Raw genomic sequence first — 9461 nt, forward strand, 5'->3', positions numbered from 1 at the left:
ATATGTACGCACATACATCGTATGTAAGTCAGCCCGGCCGCATGCAGCGCACGTGTTGCCGAGGTCTAATCCTGTCCACAGTGACCGTTTTAGCCGATTTTCGGCTAACTTTGACAGATTTTATGTTCATGCTTCCTTATAATCTGAAATTCATTGAATGTAATTTTTTTGATTTTTTTTTTGATTTTTGAACTTTCAGCATTGTTTTCCAATGAAATACACTTTAAACTTCAAAATGATTTCCACACAATGAAACCACAGCCTGTGGTTAAACCGAGGTGTGCTTAACTTGAAAATGAGAATCTTTAAAGAACCTGCATTGTGAAATGTAAGGACGCCCTCTTGTGGCTGAATAAATTGTCTGCGTAATACATACATGAAGCTGTACATGCAGATATCACCGCCGTTTTTTTTATTTGCGTCGTGTTTGGCTGGAGGTTTTGGGTCCGAAAACTAGAACAGTGTATTCTCAAACTGAACGAGTCCTTAAACTTAACAATAGAGTAAGACGAACGTTGTTTACGCGGTGCGCAAAACTTACGTGGCTTAAAGTTAGCAGACCAGTAAATAAACTTTTATAGACCCCAATGGTAAATGCTCACACTTCAGAAATTCGGAAAAATACTCACTCTCCAAGTGTTCAAGACACACATCAAATTAAAGCGTATTTCATCATCTTTTATTTTCTTTTCAATTTTTTTGGGGTTAAATGACGAGTTTTAAAAGATGCTATGAAACATCATACACAATTTTTTTTTTTATGAAACAACGCAGATTATAAAATGGCGATGGACTTTAATGGGTTAAAATGTGATATAACCATATCCTATCTGTGATTAAAAAACACAACACATTTTTATTTGTATAATTTTTTTATTTGTATGAAAGCATTTTCTTTAATATAAAACAATAGTATTCTACCAAACAAAATAGCAAAAATGTTTCCTCAAAATTCCATAAATTATTGTTCCCTGAAATCCTTGAAAATGTCATGTTTTGCATTGTTTACGATATCCTGCTTGAAACATCCGGTTGATGTGCGCAGAGGGTGAAACGTTTACAGCTGGAATCTCAACCAGCACTGAACACACATATTTTGGGGGTTGCAAAAGTGCCCCCCCCCCCAGGTGATTTTCAATGGATGTTTGTGTAGTTGTTTATATCCCAAGCACTTTACACCATTCGACTCAAAATGCATTTTGTAGCCCAATTGCGCATTTGCCAGGCTGCAGTGTCTCTTTAATGAGTTTAATCTATAAATGATATTGTAAATAAATACTTAAATTAACATAGACGAAATGACGCAAAAGTAGGCAATTATCTCGGTAGCAATTCACAGCTTAGCCAGTGTCACAGTCTTACTTAGAATGCGCTCACTTCTTCACAAACACAGTGCAGTGAGCACACGCAATAAGGTTGGCGATAATGTACAGCCGCAGCACAATTTTGCACGTGCGTATTGAAGTTAAATGTCCCTTTTGGAGAAGTGCGCACACCTGATAAGTGAGACCATGACACTGGCATACTTGGTGCGAACATGAATCAGCCAATGCTTGATAATATCACATTTTCATAGCAATCAGACAAAGTATGCACCGGTGTAGCGTGAATTTACGTTTCTATGAAATTCGGACTCATTGGTAATACCGCGCATGCGTAAGTATGGTAATTAGGAAAGTGACCGGTCACGTGAGAGGGATTAACCAATAATAGGGAAAAGGGGTCCGATTTTCATAGGAGTCGGATTTTCATGTGACACCGGCATTAATATGCTTCCCCCCCCCTACACTCACCCCTCCCCCAAATTACCAAATATTTATCCACAATTGTATTTTATGTAATTCAATACATTTATGATCACAATCACTTATGTATTGTGCTATGTACAAGGAGAGAGCCCATTTTAACGCCGTACTTTGCACCATTTTTATCATAATAATAGCATAATCATTGCAAACAGTTTTGCATGTACATGTCACAACCACTCTTGCGGGTACTCTCTTTGCCAATAACACCAAAACTTTGAATATCTTGGATAAAAATTAGCATTGAATTGTTTTTCTACCATGTAGAAATGGCATTAAACAGTCCTCGTTGCCCTTTATCTTACTGTTTAAATAAAAAAATGGTTGGGAAAATGTTTTGACCAACTTTTTCAAGGAACAAGAACAATTGTTTTGCCCTTAAAAACAACTGCTTTCTCGATCTACTCTTGACCGTGCACAAAAAAGGCTTGCTACTAGTATAGAATAACCTCAAGCAAATTCCAGAGGACTGGAATAGCTAGTTGACTATATGAGCTTATTGCAAGTCCTCCAAATAATACGAATGTTCAACAAACCACCGTGACAGGTTTATTATGAGTGTTTCAGAGACTGTCTCTTTGTTCATATGGTGGTTCCTCAAGGTTCAAGAGAATGCTAAATGTGTAGGTTGTAGCAGCATAAGACAACTTGCAATCCAATACTGGCTGAGACTGTAAAAGCACAATAACTCCACATATCTGGAGGTGTGACAGCAGGATGTTGTTGACAGAGTGGGAGCTAGTAGGTGCTGAGAATGTACAAGCACACTATAACTCCAAGTGCCGGTAGCTGGACAGGATGTTGCTGACAGAGTGGGAGCTGGTAGGTGCTGAGAAAGTATAAGCAAATAGTAACTCCGAGTACCAATAGCTGGACATGTGACAGCAGGATGTTGCTGACAGAGTGAGAGCTAGTAGGTGCTGAGAATGTACAAGCACACAGTAACTTCAAGTACCGGTAGCTGGACATGTGACAGCAGGATGTTGCTGACAGAGTGGGAGCTGGTAGGTGCTGAGACTGTAGTGACAGCAGGATGTTGCCGACTTTGGAAGCTGATAGGTTTGCATATGTCTTTCCCTGAATAAAACAAAACATGAAATGCTTGATCATAAACAGCACTCTACACAAATTATGCATGGTAAATTTTTGGCACAACAAATCTTTGCAAACTGCTCAGCAACTATTGGACACGATCACTTCAAGTTGCATTTTACTGAAAGTGTAAATATTATTTCTAGAAATGTATTCAGGTCCTTTTTATGTCAGACTCCACATGCCAAGTGCAATCGTTGTCCAAAGTACAAACATTATAACCTTTTTAAAAATCAGGAAAATACAACATTTGCATACATCACAAAACAAAACTACCAAATTATTATGTAATACCTTACTGGACTGTTGGTAAATGACAGTCTAAAGCATCCTATAAAATCATGTTACCTTGTGTGCCATCATTTTAAGATAAGTGGTATTTCTGTACAATTTCCAACACTAATTGATCGACCAGCCTTTGGAAAATCTGACTCTTTTCACATACTGTCCCAAATTTACCGTATTTAGTCAGTCCACATTTTCTTTGCAATCAATGATACAACCCATGAATGGCTACAAGCTAGCCTGACTGTCACCATTCAATTTCAGTGGGGTCAGGGAACCAGCTTACAAGGTCATGATTGTTTTTCTTGGTTTTTCCAGCATCTACGAACACAAAACTTAAAAAAAGTCAGTACAACAAAATTACAGAAAAAGCAAACGTTGTATATTCCCTTTAATGACTACATGTACTTGTGTTTTAACACCAAGAATTGCTATTTTCATTTGGCAGGATATTTTTACTTGTGGAAGCTTTTTCACACTGAAGTATAAATTTATACATTTTTTTGCGTAAAAGCTTTTATAACCGTTATTCTTATTCAGGCAGTTTTTAACTTTTACATCCGCAATCATGCAACATTTAATGTGACAATCACAACAGATTGTCAGTTAAATATCTACTCACCTGAACAATACTGTGCATGTATTAGCATGTAGAAAGTGGATGCTGTCACAGTGTGCCTTTGCTAACAGGAAGAACATACGTAGAGATGTGGCAACTGAAGCAACACAGCCATCTTTACAGAGATGATCTACACAGAATTAATTGATTTATTGATTACTTCTTCATCAAATCCTATGCCATAATTGGCAAGTATTTCGAAGTTGTACATATATAAATTTTCAGTAATCAGAGAAATGATCACAAATTTCTAGCTTGAAAATTGCTATTGCAAAGAAATTTTGCCTAGACATGCTAGATGCATAATGCAATTGCACAGTTGTTTTTAATGATACTTATCTTTGGAATGCACACAAATATTTACTACAATGCACGTTCCTGTCTGACATATTAGTCTGGTTGCATGAAATTTATTTCACAAAAGTGCGAGATGATGTGTAACACATCGCAGCTGAGTTAAGCACTTCGCAAAAGTATAGGTGAGGCGACACATTATGTTGATCACAATTAACATCAGAAAGCCCCAAGTCCTTATAGCATGGGAATCAGCGTCTGCACACAAGCCCCAGAGTAGAAATTCTCACCGTGAAGATGATCCAAACCAAACACAATTCAGTTCATTTTATTTTTTTAAGAACAAAAATTTAAAAAAAAAAATAATAATAATTATGCCAAAATCCAGAACATCAGACAATCTGTCTCACCTGCACAATGTTGAATACTGGCATGCTAAGTGATGCTGTCAGAGTGCTCATTGGAAACTGGAAGGAAACATGCTGATTTGTGGTTCATGGCTTCTACAAACAATCAGATAAGAGAATGACATGCATGAGGATCCATCACAAGGGTGTTCCACAAAAAAAATAAAGTGTGTCCCCCAAAACTCCCTCTGGAAAGATACATAACATGTCTCATAATATATCAAATATCTCACATTCAATGTTATACCAGCTGTTGATGATCACAAGCATACATGTGTATTGTTCTTTCTTGTGTGAAATTTTAGTTCGATTCAGTTCAATGGTTTTGTTTACAACTGACAAAACGATGCTCCTTACATTACAAATATACAATCTAAGTAAAATATTCAACAGTTACACTCCCCTGAACCATGCTTGAAGGCTGGATGACGGCACTGTAACGTGGCCAAGCACAGAAACCTGTACAAACGAATCAGAAGTTCAGTCTATTGCAAGTCACATCCATCATATCATCTTTGTTGGTGATGACTGTACACAAGCACTGAGTCAGCTGGAGGTCTGCATGAAAGGCACTTAGGTAGTATGGTAGCTAATACAGCCTATGCTAAACAGTGCTGAAACATCACAGTTTCTCTAACATCTGCTGCTTCTCCAATTATGTGCCAATGCTTGAGGCTGCCTTTGAAGTAGGGGGCCTGGTTGACAAGGCCAATCTCCAGCTAACACAATCATCAGCAGCTTGCCTTCCACACTAGTAGTGGTTGATGCAGCAAGTGATGAGAGATTTTTTAAGATGTCTGCATATCTCTTCCACAGTGCTCCTCTGTCAAGATCATAAGTACATAGTTCTGTGTACTGAACAATCTTTAGTAGGTTATGATCCTGAAACGTGGAGACACATCTTTCTCAATTCAACATGCAACATACTAAAGACCTCTACTGCCCCGGATGAAATCAGTCCAGTTTGTGTCCACATTAGTGTAGAAGCAACAGTAATGGAAACACACTAAAGGAGCAGCAGGTATCAAAGGCTGACAACCCAGTATGTATCCGCACCATATAGACAAGACGCAAGACTAGCTTTGGACAGTACATGCTCATGTATTGCTATATTTCTTTATGTTCTTGGTTAAGACAAGTTTGTAAACACTGCCACAAGCAGAGTTTCCTTTGATCAGTTTACTGTCCACATCTCTGTCAAGCATTACCGCTACAAAAGAGCCAAACTGTTCATCTGCATACCAACTCCATTCTGTCAATTGAGATACGCAGGGGTGGCTCTTTTCAAGGCGCATGTGTGAAGAAGTGCAGCACTTCTGTCTTTTTTCAGGCAGAAGTCCATGTGAGGCAGACTTTACTTGGGTCGTTTGCATCTCAATATCCAGTTGAGTTTTTACTAGCTGTTCTACAATGCAATCGATTGCCGAATCTGGAATATTGCAACTGGCACTAATTAAAGAGGGTGTCAAAATACTCCCACGTAAGAACGTACACATGTACAGCTCTCAACTTTTTTTGTCAGCAAACACTGTCTTCCCATCTGTGGGGGACAGAAACCGTAAAATGGTTGGAAAAACTAGAAGCGTCCAAAGCTGCTGGATCCACGTGCCAAATAGGTCACATAGGGAATTACACCTTGACCCCTACTTCGTACGTTGCTTTGATGACCTCTTCCCTCTGGTATGACCTGGGTGGCATCACAGGTCGTGACCTGACCCTGGCAAGGTCAATTGCGCTCAGGACATGTTGTCCCCTCCGGGCGAGAATGATCCGGCAAGATGGTTGTTGTCCTAGGATATTTTAAAGGTTTGAAGAATGGTGGTGTTGATGACCCATAGCATCTCTGAAGTTCAGTCAGCTCGGTTGCTCCATCCACATAAGTTCCAGTTATCTTGTTTGTTGGCTCTCTACGATAAATATTTATGTAAACGTCATCCAGCGGCATTCCAAAATGTACCTGTCTGACAAACCATCTTTCCTCATCTTTCCTCCTTTAGGTATTATTTTGGGTATGCTGATGTAAGAAACATCTTTCAGATTACACTAAGTTATAATCCATCAGGTACCATTATTTCACAGTTCTTTTTGTGACATTTTTCACTTACCATCAATGAACTCACTGCATCTTCTGCTTTATGTACATCTCTTCAGTATAATCGTCAGAGATGAACTTTACCTAGAAAAACAAATGCATCATACTTGCATGAGTATTTAAAATTACCTTGGATATTGCACACGATTTCTGTTTGAAAGACAACCTTGACAAAAAACAAATTACCCTAATCATTAAAACTGTAGTAAGTTCAACACAAGTACCTTCATTTCTCTATTTGATCAGTATCAAATTCAAGTTCATGTATTACAATTTGTCATTACCTCAAATTACATCTAAAAATTTAAGACATGTATATAATTCTTGATGCTACAGTTTGCGTAAATTGTCACTCTTGCATTTTGCAAGATTTAGCCAGTGATTAACCCTCCATGAACAAATGCCACAAAAAGAACATTTCAGCAGATTGAGGTTGTATACAATTTGAAGCAATGGATTTCACCTGATAATGAGGATGAAATTAGGCCATAACAATGAGGCAGCTAAACGTATTATAAAAACAAACTGATTGATTTTATCAAAAAAAAGCTACCGGTACTTGATCATACATGTATATTTTATTATGCACAATGTTGAATTGTCTACAAATGGCTATGTTGCATTTTGGAAAGCAAGTCTTTGACTTCAACACCTATACATACAAACACAGGGGCCCCACTACACAATAAAACTCCAAGAAAAAGCATGAAATTAAACATGCACAACTCAACTCACAAAACCCCAACAGCGGACCCTCAGAGAACATCCCGTCCCGGCCGTCGTCAATACCTGCAAGTACACTCGGACAAAGACAGGGAAAAAAAAAAAAAAAACTGCAAAAAAAAAAAAAAAATGCAAAAAAAAAAAGCCAGGGTTAGTCTGTGCAAAATGAACTTGATTTCAACATCAAATCAAAGAGTTTCCCTCCAAAAACGCCATAACGCCATTCTTCGTCACTTTTTGGGAAGAATTTTCCTCGAGAGTCAGCTTTTCTGCTGTGATTACACAACTCAACTCACAAAACCCCAACAGCGGACCCTCAGAGAACATCCCGTCCCGGCCGTCGTCAATACCTGCAAGTACACTCGGACAAGAGACAGGGAAGAAAGAAAAAAGACTGCAAAAGAAAAAAAGAGAGGGTTAGTCTGTGCACTAATGAACTTGATTTCAACATCAAATCAAAGAGTTTCCCTCCAAAACGCCATAACGCCATTCTTCGTCACTTTTTGGCAAGAATTTTCCTCGAGAGTCAGCTTTTCTGCTGTGATTTACTCTCTGGAGTCTTAAGACTCTAGACATTTGGCACCAGTATTCCAAATGGCTATGTTGCATTTTGGAAAGCAAGTCTTTGACTTCAACACCTATACATACAAACACAGGGGCCCCACTACACAATCAAACTCCAAGAAAAAGCATGAAATTAAACATGCACAACTCAACTCACAAAACCCCAACAGCGGACCCTCAGAGAACATCCCGTCCCGGCCGTCGTCAATACCTGCAAGTACACTCGGACAAGAGACAGGGAAGAAAGAAAAAAAGACTGCAAAAGAAAAAAAGAGAGGGTTAGTCTGTGCACTAATGAACTTGATTTCAACATCAAATCAAAGAGTTTCCCTCCAAAACGCCATAACGCCATTCTTCGTCACTTTTTGGGAAGAATTTTCCTCGAGAGTCAGCTTTTCTGCTGTGATTTACTCTCTGGAGTCTTAAGACTCTAGACATTTGGCACCAGTATTCCAAATGGCTATGTTGCATTTTGGAAAGCAAGTCTTTGACTTCAACACCTATACATACAAACACAGGGGCCCCACTACACAATCAAACTCCAAGAAAAAGCATGAAATTAAACATGCACAACTCAACTCACAAAACCCCAACAGCGGACCCTCAGAGAACATCCCGTCCCGGCCGTCGTCAATACCTGCAAGTACACTCGGACAAGAGACAGGGAAGAAAGAAAAAAGACTGCAAAAGAAAAAAGAGAGGGTTAGTCTGTGCACTAATGAACTTGATTTCAACATCAAATCAAAGAGTTTCCCTCCAAAACGCCATTCTTCGTCACTTTTTGGCAAGAATTTTCCTCGAGAGTCAGCTTTTCTGCTGTGATTTACTCTCTGGAGTCTTAAGACTCTAGACATTTGGCACCAGTATTCCAAATGGCTATGTTGCATTTTGGAAAGCAAGTCTTTGACTTCAACACCTATACATACAAACACAGGGGCCCCACTACACAATCAAACTCCAAGAAAAAGCATGAAATTAAACATGCACAACTCAACTCACAAACCCCAACAGCGGACCCTCAGAGAACATCCCGTCCCGGCCGTCGTCAATACCTGCAAGTACACTCGGACAAGAGACAGGGAAGAAAGAAAAAAGACTGCAAAAGAAAAAAAGAGAGGGTTAGTCTGTGCACTAATGAACTTGATTTCAACATCAAATCAAAGAGTTTCCCTCCAAAACGCCATAACGCCATTCTTCGTCACTTTTTGGGAAGAATTTTCCTCGAGAGTCAGCTTTTCTGCTGTGATTTACTCTCTGGAGTCTTAAGACTCTAGACATTTGGCACCAGTATTCCAAATGGCTATGTTGCATTTTGGAAAGCAAGTCTTTGACTTCAACACCTATACATACAAACACAGGGGCCCCACTACACAATCAAACTCCAAGAAAAAGCATGAAATTAAACATGCACAACTCAACTCACAAAACCCCAACAGCGGACCCTCAGAGAACATCCCGTCCCGGCCGTCGTCAATACCTGCAAGTACACTCGGACAAGAGACAGGGAAGAAAGAAAAAAGACTGCAAAAGAAAAAAAGAGAGGGTTAGTCTGTGCACTAATGAACTTGATTTCAACATCA

General features: G+C 39.1%; 2 long non-coding RNA genes across 2 annotated transcripts; both read right to left on the bottom strand.

Annotated features, from left to right (window-relative positions):
* Window positions 1–1808: 1808 nt before the first annotated feature.
* On the bottom strand, window positions 1809–4598 carry LOC119726169. Its single transcript, XR_005270790.1, has 3 exons — window positions 4506–4598; window positions 3805–3931; window positions 1809–2882 (listed from the first exon to the last, which is right to left on the bottom strand). It is a non-coding gene; the product is annotated as an uncharacterized LOC119726169 (long non-coding RNA).
* A 308-nt stretch (window positions 4599–4906) lies between these two features.
* Window positions 4907–8502, bottom strand: LOC119726170. Its single transcript, XR_005270791.1, has 3 exons — window positions 8465–8502; window positions 6608–6678; window positions 4907–6409 (listed from the first exon to the last, which is right to left on the bottom strand). It is a non-coding gene; the product is annotated as an uncharacterized LOC119726170 (long non-coding RNA).
* Between the last annotated feature and the right edge of the window lie 959 nt (window positions 8503–9461).

This window comes from Patiria miniata, unplaced genomic scaffold, assembly GCF_015706575.1.
Source record: "Patiria miniata isolate m_02_andy unplaced genomic scaffold, ASM1570657v1 HiC_scaffold_2, whole genome shotgun sequence".
Lineage (NCBI taxonomy): Eukaryota > Metazoa > Echinodermata > Asteroidea > Valvatida > Asterinidae > Patiria > Patiria miniata.